Source organism: Furipterus horrens, unplaced genomic scaffold, assembly GCF_987537825.1.
Source record: "Furipterus horrens unplaced genomic scaffold, mFurHor1.1.pri manual_scaffold_9, whole genome shotgun sequence".
Lineage (NCBI taxonomy): Eukaryota > Metazoa > Chordata > Mammalia > Chiroptera > Furipteridae > Furipterus > Furipterus horrens.
This window is the reverse complement of record NW_028327179.1, coordinates 52,402,353-52,415,237: the sequence shown is the minus strand read 5'-3', so window position 1 is coordinate 52,415,237 and position 12,885 is coordinate 52,402,353. Positions and strand designations below refer to the sequence as shown.

Here is a 12,885-nt window from a genome sequence, read left to right as displayed (position 1 = left end):
ACATCAAGTGGCGTAAACTCTGTGGTCAGTGTGTACAGTACAGTGATGACTTAACTACTATTTCTCACTAGAGTACCAGCTATTGTGCTGGAATTATACTTTGTTTCTTATACAACTTTCTGTTTTTCTCAGAGTTAACTGCCTTTAAAAGATTGCTAAGTTTACTATGTATCTGTCGCACATTCTTTCCAAATGCCCCCTGTAAACCTAGCAAATACCTACCAGTGCCATTTGCCAAATGCTCACAGGCATCATATAATCTATCAGTTCAGCCCTGTCCTACATACACCTGAATCCCCTGTCTTCTGCCCCAGTCTAGACTTGTCACTCTTTAGGCATCATCTGAGGACTTCCCTTCCCTGCACCTCTGTGTTTTATATCCCTGTTTTTCTAGGACCCTAGGTCTCCCTCACTTATACCTTACCCCTTCATTCGGGGAAGCTGGTCCTCCAGAAGCTCCTGAGAAAGGTGCTTGGGAAGCAGTTTTTCTGAGGACACATAAGTCTGAAAATTCCTTTGTCTTACTTCAACCTGCATGATGGTTAGTTGAATATAGAATTTTTGGTTGAAAATAATTTCCTTTCCAAATTTTGAAAGTAGCATTCCACTGCCTTCCAGCTTCTGATATTGCTAATGAGAAGTCTAATTGCAATGACCTGTTTTCTCTCTGGAAGATCTCCTCTTTATCATTCAGAATAGCATGCCTTGGATAGTTTCTTCCTTCCTTCCTTTCCTCCTCCCAACCCCTTCCTCCCTTTCTTCTTGGTCCACTCATTGAGTTGGCCATTCATTGGGAGTTTTCAATTTGAAGATGCCTTTCTTTGATTCTGGAATGTGTTCATATTTCAAATTATTCATTTCATTATTTCTCCTGTTTCTTCTTTCTGGAACTCCATGTTAGTTAAATGCTGGCTAACCTAGACTGACCTCTAAGTTCTTTCCCTTTTCTCCTTATTCCCTCTTTATGTGAGTCTGTTCTACTTTCTGCACTATTTCCTTGACTCTGTTCTCCAATATTCTTCCACTGAATTTTTTATTTCAGTTTACATATTTCTAATTTTTAGGAGTTCTTCCTATTCTGATTCTGTTTCAGAGCACCTTGTTTTCTGAATTCAGTCTTATATCACTTGAGATATTAATCATAGGGTTTGTATCTCTCTCTCTCTCTCTCTCTCTCTCTCAGTTTTCTTAATTCTTCCCAAATTGGCTGTTTCCTTTGAGTTGCTTTCTTCCTGATTTCAGTCTCACTTTTTCGTTTTGGTGATTTTTATCAATAGAGGGTTTATCTCCACCTGAAAACACCAGAGCCGTTCTGTTTCTCCTCTTGGGAGGTAGAAACCGTGGAGGCTGGGGCTGGGGCTTGGTCTGCTGTTCAGGACGAAACTTTCAATTCATCCACTACCACAATCTGCCCAGACAGGAGACAGCCTAGAGCAGTTTCTACTGAGAATGTGGCTCTCATTGCTTGATGGTGCTGGGGTGGAGAAGGAGGAAGGTTAGAGGGAACCTCTAGAGGAGGGCCTGGGCCCAGCCTCTCTCTAATCAGCCTTCAGCCAGCCCTCCTGACTTATCCCTTCCCTTCCCCTGTCCGCTCTCTCCAGGGTAGTACCTCCAGCCCTGAGTCTTCCCAGGCCTGTGGGAAGCCCTGCAGTAGCTTCCTGTGCCACTCAGAGCCACCGCTGGCTTCTTCATGCTGCCTGACACGCCCCTCCTGGCTTCATCGTCTTCTACCCTGGCCCTCATTTGTGCCTCTCCACACTGGCCTTCCTGCTCTTCCTCATGCATTCCGGGCTTGCCGCCTCCTCAGGACCTTTGTACTAGCTCTTCCCTTGGCCCAGATATCCTCCTGCCTCATCATTGAGGCTTTTTTCTCACCTTCTTTAGTCTTTGCTCAGATATCATCTTCTCAGTGATAAAATTTTTTAAATTCCAACTAGCCTTCCCACTTAGTGTTCCTAATTCCTATGTGCTCAAGTGTTTTTTTCCCTAATACTTTCCCCTTCCACATACTAAAATTATTAGAACTGTTTATTGTTTATTCTTTGTCTCTCCGCTATAATGTAATTTCCATGAGTCAGGGGTCTTGTTGGCTATATGCATTTTTGTTTCCTTGGTGCCTGGAGCAGGGGTAGAGCCAGAATTGGACCAAGGTCCCCTGGCTCCAGGGCCTCCCTGCTTTCTGCTGTGAAGACCACGTCCAACTACACAAAGGTAATAACCGAGAGTCACCACCTCGTGTTACTGTCCCTGCTGCCCCATCTTCCACCATCGTCCTCAGTGACTTCAGTATCTCTATAAACCTATTAACCTAAAATAAAAATTTTAAACTGTACAGAAACTACTTCGTGTTTGTTATGTTCATACCCAGGTGAGCTTGGGTACGTCTCTTCCTTTCCCTCTGCCTCAGAAAGAGATAGTAATGATATTCTAGTTCACAGGACCTTTGCGAGGATTAAATGAGTTAATATACATAACTATTTACCATTTCAACAATGAATACCTTGTGTTAGTACAAAAATATAGTGTGTTTGAACCTTGAGGACATAATGCTAATTGAACTCAACCACAGAAAGACAAATATTGTGATTCTGCTTACCTGAGTATCTAAAGTAGTCAAACTCATAGAAACAGAGACTAGCATGGTGGTTGCCAGGGGCTGGGGGAGGGGAAATGGGGAGTTGCTGTTCAGTGGGGATTGAATTTCAGTTACGCAAAATGAAAAAGTTCTAGAGATCTGCTGTATAACATTTGCTTATAGTTAACAATACTGTACTGTATACTTAAAAGTTTAAGAGGGTAGATCTGATGTTATGTTTTTGCCACAATTTTTATTAAGAAAGTATGTTAGTAATTAACCCCTTCGTTTTCTCAAATTTTCTCAGAGGTAAGGGGACTCGCCCAAAAGCTCACAGCTAGCAAATGGTTAGGGATGGGGGAACCTCAAGAATCAAGTCTCTTGCCCCTCGGGGCTCTTTGCCCTGCCCAAAGGTAGGCATCAGCCTTGTCCATCAAAATCCAGATTATTAAAGGGCCACGCTCTACAGTACTGGAGAGGCATGTCCACACTCCCTTGAGATAAAATGCCTCACATTTTGACCCCATAATATTATTGTCTTCTCCATGGGTTGGCCAATGAAAAAGAAATAATCCAGGCGTTGGTGTCATTGATGGGTGGTGGCTTGGGCTTTATAAACAGGGAGTAAACAAAATAACCATCTTTATTTCAAGCACCATTAGAACTAGCAAAGACCAGAAGTCATTTTTCAAAATAGTGGGCAGCATCAGGCATCTAACCCCACCTGGAAGGGGCACTTGGTCTATAAAAGTAGCAAAAAATAATTGTGTCTTCTGTGTCACTTGAGTAGAACCTCTGTCCTAATTAATTCTTATCTCCTCTTCCCTTTATAAATATGCTTGACATCCTAGCATTTTTTTGTTTTCTCTCTTCCTAAGAAGGAATTCTCTCTGCCCAGGCATTTCAGGTACCGATTTTTCTCATGTCCTAGAGATGCTTCTAATTAGTTGATGCTTCCTTCCCATAATAGTTCACCACAGAGAGTGGGTTTGGGCTGGAGGAGGGAGCAATTTTGTCACCTTATCAAAGTGCCACTGATCAGGTTAGCGTTCTTGGGTACTCATTCATTTTTATGCCTCCCTGGAAACAGAAACCGCAAGCTCCTTGCTGGAGATTGCTGGGTTTTGCAGAGCATTCCAAAAGAGCTCCTCCAGCATCTTTGATGAAATGCTGTCTTGAGGTCTTTGCAGTTGCACTCGCTAAAGAGATGTTCTTCTTCCTTTCCCCTCAGTGGAAAAACACTAGGCTGGGGACAATACGGCAGAAGCATGCTACTATGTCACCTTGTCCCCAAATAACCTGGAACCTGTGAGGGGCTACCTGCTGGCTGGGGGCTGGTTGACTGTGTGTCTCAAAGAAAAGGTACACAGAAGACTGTCCCTTCCCCACTCCCTTGAGGAACACAGGGACCCTGCAGGCCAAAGATGGTGTTATATTCTTGTGGTGGTTCTTCCATTGCTGAAGGAGTCTGTGTATACCAGAGATCCAAGAATTTGCTTCCACTGTTTCAGATCTGGGAGGAGAAGCTGATTGGAGGCCTTCTTTCAGGACTTGTATCAGTCAGCTTTTGCTTCAAAAGAAAAATCCCAAGCCTTGGTAGGTCACTGGGTGGTTCTCTGGTGTGGACAGCTCAGCTGGGGCTGGATGGTCTAGAGTGGCCTCATTCACTCTCTGATGGTCGGCAGGCTGGTTGGTCTGGAGTGGCCTGGACAGGAACAGCTCATCACAGTCTGTGGTCGGCCAGCCTGGGCTTCTGCCCCTCAGGTGTCAGGGTTCTAAAGATCAGCAAGAGAGGACACACAAGCCCAGCGTATAAGTACTTTATATATATCTCTGTGTCACACTTGCTATTTTCCTGCTGGCCAAAGCAAGTCACATGCCCAAGCCCAGAATCAGTGTCAGAGGGGAACACCCACTGATGTGGATATGAGGAACAGAAAACAGATTAGGGGGTCATTCCTGCAATATTGCCCCAGGAGTGGCATGTTGGAGGCGTGCTCTGTTCTGTGCCTATGTGGGAGTGTCAGGGTCAGAACAGGGTGGCCCTTTCAAGGAAGACCTGAACCGGAGAGGTTCTTTGAGGACGATGAGTATAGTGGAGTTTAACACATGTGGGTTCAAATTTCTCCCACCCCATTTATTAGCAGTGTCACTCTAGGCAGGTAACTTTACTTCCCCAAGGCCCAGTTTATTCACCTATAAACTGCATCCAAGCAAGCCTCCTTAACGAGGTTCTTCAGAAGATTGAATGAGGTGGTTTGTGAAACAGCATGGTATCTGGCGTTAGGTCTGCTTTCAGCAGTGGGCAGCTAGAGAACACTCATGGCTGCAGGTTGGGCAGAGAGGGTGAGTCCTGGGCTGCAGCACTCCTGGCCCCAGGAGGCCAGGCAAAGACACCAGAAGTGCAAAGAAGGCTCTCCTGCCTTCTTGCAAACTAAAACTTTACTCAGATACTTGTTTACAATCAAAACAGATCACCCTTCCTTAGCTGCTCATGAGTAGCCACTGGCTTCCACATCCCACCTTGTCCCCCAAATAGCTTTTGTTCCTAGTTGTTGGAGGCATTGGACACCTTGCAGTCTGACCTCACATCTTCGCGCACCGGACGCTGTTGCCTGTGTGCTTCTTGGCGCCTTCTGAGTGGTCCTCCTCAGCTTCCTGCGCTGGCCCCTTTCCCTCTTCTTGTCCTTTCCTGGCTGATGTTTCCCAAGTTTCATCCTTAACCCTGTTATTGGCAGTGTCATTTCACAGGCTGACCCCTTCCCTGTTCCTGACTTAGGGACCATCTGCATATTCATGATTGTCTCAATCTTTCTCTGACCCCAACTTGCCTCTTGCTCAAACTCAGTAGGTACAAAGCAAATTATCTACCTATCTGTTTTAGTCCATTCTGGCTGCCATATAAAAAAACATAGACTGGGGGCTTAAAAAACAGAAATTATTTCTCACAATTCTACAAGCTGGGAGATCAAGCTCGGAGTCAGTGTTAGCATGTGGTTGGTTCCCAGTGAGGATATCTCCAAATACCATCACACTGGGGGTTAGGGCTTCAATGGAAGAACTCAGAAGAGACACACTTCAGCCCATAGCACCTCCTGCCCTCCTGCTGCATTTCCATCCACCCTCCCCTCTTCCCAGTAACCCAGCCAGAAAGCTGTATGTCGTTTCCCACAGTGGGTCAGTGCCGACTGTCTTGGGTCCTTCATTGGCTCTCTCCCTGTAGCCACTGTCCCCAGGTCAGATATCAGCACCCTCCCCACAGACCCCTGCAGCAGCCTTCTTACCTCCAGGCTTGTCCCAGCAAGTTCAACATTGTCTCCAAAACAAACACCCGTCACTGTTCTCCACACTGTCCTCATACACATGTGCACACAGTAAAATCCTGACTCCCACCTCTCTGGCCACGTCTCTTGCCTTTCTTCCTGGCATCCTTGTTCTCTCTGCACTCAGCTGCCTACAGTACCCTGAACAAGCCATCTCCCTTCCTTACCTGCTACTCCACCCTAGACTGCCTAGAAACTCCCCTCATCTGTCAGGACCCCACTCTGGGGCATTCCCTGCCCGCAGCTGCAGCATGAGCTCCCCCTCTTGGTCCTCTGTGCCCCACAGTGTATTGTTTCCCTATGGTCTGTGAGTTCCTTGAGGGCAAGCATCATCACATTCATTTCTCTGTACCCCAGTGCCTAACATATGATCAATGACAATAAATAAGTACTGAATGGATGAGGGTGAGCCCACAGCCTCCTGTTTCCTGCATTGACTTGCCTCAGATGCCCAGTTGGCCCAGGTGCCATCAGCTGCCAGCCTATACACGGGACTTACCAAGCCAGGAGGTGTGGGTGAGTTCCCCTTCCAGCCCCACAGCACAAGGGGCCCTGCCACATCTGCTCTCCTGCCCACATAAACAAACCACCCTCAGAAAGTCAGCCCCTTGCCACCTAAGCTGAGTTCACCACTCCTTCCTCCGGTTCCTTTGGCCCTGCCTGCCTGTTCTACTGCTCAGTTCTCACATCACTTCATGCTCTCCTATTCTCTGTCTAGCACAACTCAGCCTTTATTGTATCAGGACATCCTACTGTCTGGCTTGTCCATTGTTTGAAATGTGTATGTGTCCTAGCTGTGCTCTCATTGTGAACTGGAACTTGGGTTTATGCTTCTTTTGTATTTTCTCAGTCCTTGGACATTTGGTGAATGCTACTCCACAGGTCTTTATTCCTAATTGACCTTGGAATTCCTGCCACTTCCAACTAAGCTGCTATTTCCTTCGGAGAAGACTGGTGACCTAGGAGTTAAGTCAGCAGACCTGGCCGCACTTTTTGGCCCCACCATTTTCATGCTGTGAGACTGGAAGGAAATAGCTTACCCTCTTTGAGCTTCTATTTCCTTATCTATAAAATGGAGATACTATCACTCCTGCAGGGCTATTGTGAGGATTAAATGGAACATTCAACATAAAGCGTTTATCATAGTGCCTAGGAGGGAGTGAAGCTTAATCAGCGTTTGCTGCTATGACTGGTGTTATTTTCAATAATATTATTTCATCAATAAACCTTCCCCTGAAAGATCTAGCATAGATCAGCCCCTGAGCACATAACACGTGGAATAAGTGTTTGTGGAAATGTCAGACTGGCTGGCAAGTGGTTTCCTGGGGCTGCCTCTGAAATTCTACCCCTTATTTGTTAGTGGGAGTGAGAGGCTAATTTCCTCAGGGATGGGAGGGGGAGGGGGGCATTTCCATTCATCTCCCACAAGAGCTCTTCTCTTCTCTGTGAACCTAACCGTTCTGATTCTTATCTTGATACAGGGTGGGTTGTGGCTGCTCTTTACCCATTGACCAGGCCCCGGGGACAGCCAGGCACAGGAGTACCCCTTTAATCCGGCTTTTTAAGAGATAAGACAGCCAGGCCCTCCCCATCCATTCATATTAGGTGCTTAGCACTTTTCCTGGTTTGAGTTGGTCTCAGCATGCTGTCACTATCTTCCTGGCACCTCAATGAGAGAAGGGCAGCCTGAGGGACCTGACAGGGCATCCAGGGCAGACTGGGCTCCAAGGCCAGGACAAGAGGCCCGGGCCACCCCTGTCCAGCCTGGGGGGGCGTGGCTGAGCCAAGGCACCATGGCTCTTCCTCTTCCTCCTCCCAAAGTCCTGTCCTTCAGGGGTTTGCAGGGCACTGAAACCTTAACATGGGCAACACCCATCCCTCACCTTGTAAGGCCCCTTAAGGATAAACTGGTGACCACTTAGCTGAGTCAGAGAGGGGACAGTATCATAGCCCATCTCTGCTTGCTGGAGAGGCAAATTGTGCATTTGAGTCTCACCTCTGTTTTCCCTTCCCCATCCCAATTCATAACTGGGTGAAAGTATATAAAGTAATATACATTTTTATGGAAAAAAGGGATCTTTGGAGGAGTCTAGCCCAGCATGTGTTGAACGGTTGCATCAAAATCACCTGGGAAGCTTTGTTCCAACATACAGATTTTTGGGGACTCCCTCCCAGAATGTTCATTTTAATCAGTCTGGCTGGCACCCAGGAATCTGTCCCTTAAAAGCTCCTGGGAGCTTTGGACCCTCAGCGAGGTATAGAAAACCAAAAACCTGGTCCCATTGCCTCATTTTGCCAGCAGGGGCAGGGGTGCTCTGGGAACCCAGAGAGATCTTGTGCCATGATAAGTTTGACAGAGGCCAGAAGCTTCAGAATTACTGCTCAAGCTGTCTTCTCACAACAACCAGGACCGGAACTATCCCCTTGCTACACACACCCCTACATGCCACTGGATGGAATGAAGGTCTCTGGGGTGAGGGCTAGCCGTGAGGCACTGACTTAAGGGACCCAGTAAACCATGGTTTCAAGGAAGCTAAGGAGGAGCCAGAAAAGAGGAGAGGGGCTTTCAGACCATTCCTTAAAAAGCCTTGAGGTGGAAACCCATACATGCCCTGTATCTCTGCCCACTCCCTCCCTAACTGCCCTTGGCACCTTTATAAACTACTGTTGCTGGCAGGTAGAGAATGTAGCATGTAACCTGCACTGGGGTTCTGTAAAGGGTCCAAGTTGAGGTTGGCTGGATGGTGACCCAAGTGGGTAGATTTGGCATAGAGGCAGAAAATAACATTGGGACGTGGTCTAAGTTTACCAATACAGACAGCCCCAGGCCCTGAGAACGTTGAGGACGTTTGTTTCTGATCTGAGCTTGTGGCCCTTCTAGAAAGATGAGGCTGTCCAAATACAGCCAGCCCTGCTCCCAGCAGTTTACACTTGGAAGTCTCAAATAGCAGTTGCAGACTCCACGGAGATGCACTGTGCATCTGGATCAAAACAGCATTTTAACCAGAAAAACAAAAATACATGAACTCTGGTCAGCCCTGGATGGGGAAGGTATGCGTGGTGCTAGAGGGACTGGGAATCGAGGGCCCAGAGCCATAGCCCCTTGGGGAAAGCATCTTCCTAAAACTGCTCACCCAGGCTGCACATGCATTTTGCTAAGAGAGGTTAGGGGGATCGGGGCAAGACTGCAGGGACGGGAAGTAAAGGCCATGTGGTTGGGCTGCTGTTGGTAGTATTCCAGGAAGGTGGGACCTATTTTCCTAGTAAGTAAGAGGCAGTTTGATGGCACTCTGAAAAAGCTTCCCCAGGCATACAGACCTCAAATAAATAAAAGCACGAAAATAGATTTTTCAGACCAAGTCCTTCCAGAGCATAGTAGGATTCACTGAGAAACTGGATTGAATCCTCCCTGACTCGCCTGACTGCTGAGTGGAGGAATTCAAAGGAAAAGTGTATGCTTCCCAGCGTATCTACTGAACAGGGCTGGCTGCAGAGCTTACGGCTCTTAGTGGGTTACCTTCTCAAAGACAGCTGAGGTATCTGAAGAGCAGAGACAGGACTGGGGCTGAAGCTTAACTGGGCCACGTCTGCACCTGAACCCTGCTCCCAGGATGAAGAGATGTATTGCAGAAACTTGGCCCTCTCTGCACTTGTCGATTAGTTTCCTGCAGGTATGGAGGCCACAGGGCAGCCCTTAGGAGGACAGAGCTGTGTTTCCAGTGGTGAAGAGGATTGGTCCTGAAGCATCGTGACTCCATTCCACTTGGGTATGAAGACTGAAATTTGCCAGATGGCCAGCCCAGTGCTGGGGTTTAGGGAACGACCACAGAGCACAAAAGAGGTTTTCTCCTGAGCCCAAGCCACGAGGACTAAAATATCAGAATACCACTAACATCATATTTTAGGTCGATTTTCAGAAACCGGCTTTAAATGGCCTCAAACCATTTGAGGATCTAAATATAGTCCTGTGGACCATGTTCCACAGAGTTGGGTTCTGGAACTTACAACAGATGAGAACCAGTGGTGTGCTGGTACACTGGCTCTCTGAACAAATTTAAAAGCCCTAATTTGTAGCATTTGCCGATTTCCAAGGTATAAATACTCCCACCATGGTGAATTTCAAACGACCAACATGAAGTCGCTAAATGTGGAGTTGGGAAGAAAGGCACACAGTTGTCTCTGATGAGCAAGCAGTTCACATTGGCTCTAGCTCACCACTGAACTGTGTCTCCAACCCATAGATCTAAAAAGTTTTTAAGTGGAGGTACCTAACGGGGGCACACCACACCACATGCTCAGGGTCCCGCAGTGGCACCCCTATGGTACAGAACATTCCCTCTTGGCTAACAGAGTCTTCTAACTAGCAAGAGGGTCCATATCACCAGACTAACACAGGGATGTACCTGTAGGTGTTGAGTGACCAGGTGTCTCCACATTAGTAGTTACCTTGGTTGGACAATTTTAGGGGTTATCACATCCCTTGGGGAACTTGTTAAAAATATGTCCTCCTGAACTCCACCCTCAGAGAATCTCGTTTCCTAGATTTGGGATATGGTTCAGGCAATTTACATTAGGTCACCAAATGTATTCCCAGTTTGAGAACCCCTTGCCTACAACTTACTCAGCCCTGTAGTAAACTGAAAGTTCACAGTCTGGTGGCTTTCAACAATGATTTTTTTCTCAGCACTCACTGTTTTTGCTCTAGTGAAACAGGGTTGTTTTTATAAAGTCCCTCCATGCAAAATTTGATTCTAAACCATAATAAAAGCTAACATTTATTGAGAGCTTCCCAAGTACCAGGCATCAGATTTGTGTTACCTCCATCTCATCCTGACAGCTACCCTATTATTACCATGCCCATTTTGCAGGTGAGGAAACTGAAGCCCAGAGAAATTTCCCAAGGAGGTGGTGCCAGGATTTAAATTTGGCAGTCTGACTCCATAACCTTCATGAAAAGCCTCTGTAACAGTGTTCCACTGAGGGTCTTTGTGTTTTGCCTTAGCTAGTTCAGGCTAAAGTTCAGTTCAACTTCATGGGCATTTAATGAAGTGCCTGTAAGATGCCATGGGCATAAGTTACCTCATTCAATCCTTGCAGCAACCTTTTGGGGAAGGTATGACTGCTGTCTTCCAGCAGAGGAAAGGCAGATTCAGAAAGGTTCTGTGGCTTGCCCAATGTTGCACAACCAGCTAAAGGCAGAGTGGAAATTTGTTGCTAATCCCAGTACTCCACAGTTAAGTCTCCCAGGTGGTTCTTAGTCTAAAATAAGGCAGCTTCAATGCACTCCTAAGCATTTGAGCATGTTTCTAACAGTCTTAATTTTTGACTGCTAAATGTCGGAGTCCAAACATTAGTGTACAAATGAGAAAGGCTGGCATGTCCACCACTATCTGTAAACACCAGGTAGAGTGGGCTGAGTGCAGCAGGAAATACAGAGGACTGTGCAAATACAGAGAAAGGGTTAATTTTCTCTGCGGGACTTGAAGAGGGATCTCTGGAGGAGGTGGCACTAAAGCTGGCCTGGAAGAATGTATAGGACTTCCGTGAGTGTGGAGTTAGGGTAAGGAAGGAGTAGTGGTAGGGGAGGGCAGGAGGAAGGGGAACCTGGTGCCCAGGGGTACAGCCAGATTCCAGAGCCCCACGAACTTCTCTGAGTCTCCCTTTTCTCCTAGGGTACAGAGCTAGCTTCATGCTTGATTTGTGATTGAAGACACTATGCTATGATTTTCCTCCTCCAGCTGATCGATCCTGTTTTCCATTACCTTAAAACAGCTTTCTGTAATCCTCATGGTGTATTTTTTCTTCCTGGGCTTCTGTGCTCAGAAAGCTGCTGGCCCATCCAAGAGGTTATCAGGTATGTGAGACTGGTTTGAGGAGCCTGGAAATGCTCAAGCACTCCTTTTTGTTCTCTTAGAGCAAAGATAATTTCTGTCCTCAAGAGCATTGGTGCAATGGTGAGTCCAGCTGGGTGGCTCTGGCTTCCCTGTGAGCAGCCCATTCCTTGGAGAATGCCTGGGACATCTGTCAGCCACTTCCTGCAGTCTGGCTGTCCCAATGGCTTGAATGCTTTGGACACTGATTCCCAGGGACATTAAGCAGTTCTTGCCACTGTCCTCTGGCTGTGTCAAGTGGACACATTTTGTAACAGAGCCACATGGCACGTTTACCTCTGAGCTGTGGCAACATCATTTGGGTGATCATTGTAATCTCCAAGGGCACAAGCAGGGGCTCCATAGCCTTAACCAGTGCCCGGGGTGGGGGTGGGGGGGTAGTGTCACAGTCTCTGTCAGTTACAGGTAAACGGCAGCCAGAGCCAACTCTGCTTCACACTAAGAGCCACTGGCAAGTGCCACAGGATCCAGGGGTCTCTTGCCTTAGACCCTGTGAATAGGAATCAGCTCACCACCGCTGTGGGATTCATCAAGACCACCAGGCATTTGGACTGCCTGTTGTTCCTGGCCACAGTCTGACAGATTTTGAGTGTGTATCTCCTTCTTCTTCATCCCTCACCTGCAAGCAGAGCGTTGATGGAACCCACAGCTGAGCAGGGTTTGGCATGTCCAAAATGATGGGGGCATTCTCAGGGTGGGGAGTTTCTATGGTCTCTACTGTATGTTCTGGATGGCATTAGTAGCAGTGACTTGCTAGTTGAGGCCTGCCATGAGGCTATCTCACGAAGGCCTCTGCTTGTGCCTTTTAAAATGTCACATTTCCTGCGCTCATGAGGTACCTCTGGAGGGGTTCCTCATGGAGTTAGATTTCAGTGTGATCTGGCAACCTGCTCTCTAAGAAATCACAGTGGTAGGTGCTGCCTGGCCCCATCAGTCCTTTTCTAAATTCAAATCTCTAAACTGCCAGAAGGCCTAAGGGAAGTGTGTCTCTCCTTGTCCTGGTCTTAGAAGGACTGTGAAAGCCTTTAGTACACATGGTTTACTCCCGCAGACAGCTGGGTAGTCATCCCCACCCCATTACTTTGCCTGGGGCTCT

The 12,885-nt window shown here is 47.2% G+C and overlaps 1 protein-coding gene across 4 annotated transcripts in view; it reads left to right on the top strand.

The window, feature by feature from the left end:
- ATXN7L1 (ataxin 7 like 1) overlaps positions 1 to 12,885 on the top strand; it is a 251,901-nt gene that overhangs the window by 50,174 nt on the left and 188,842 nt on the right. The gene's annotated exons all lie outside the window — the stretch shown is intronic.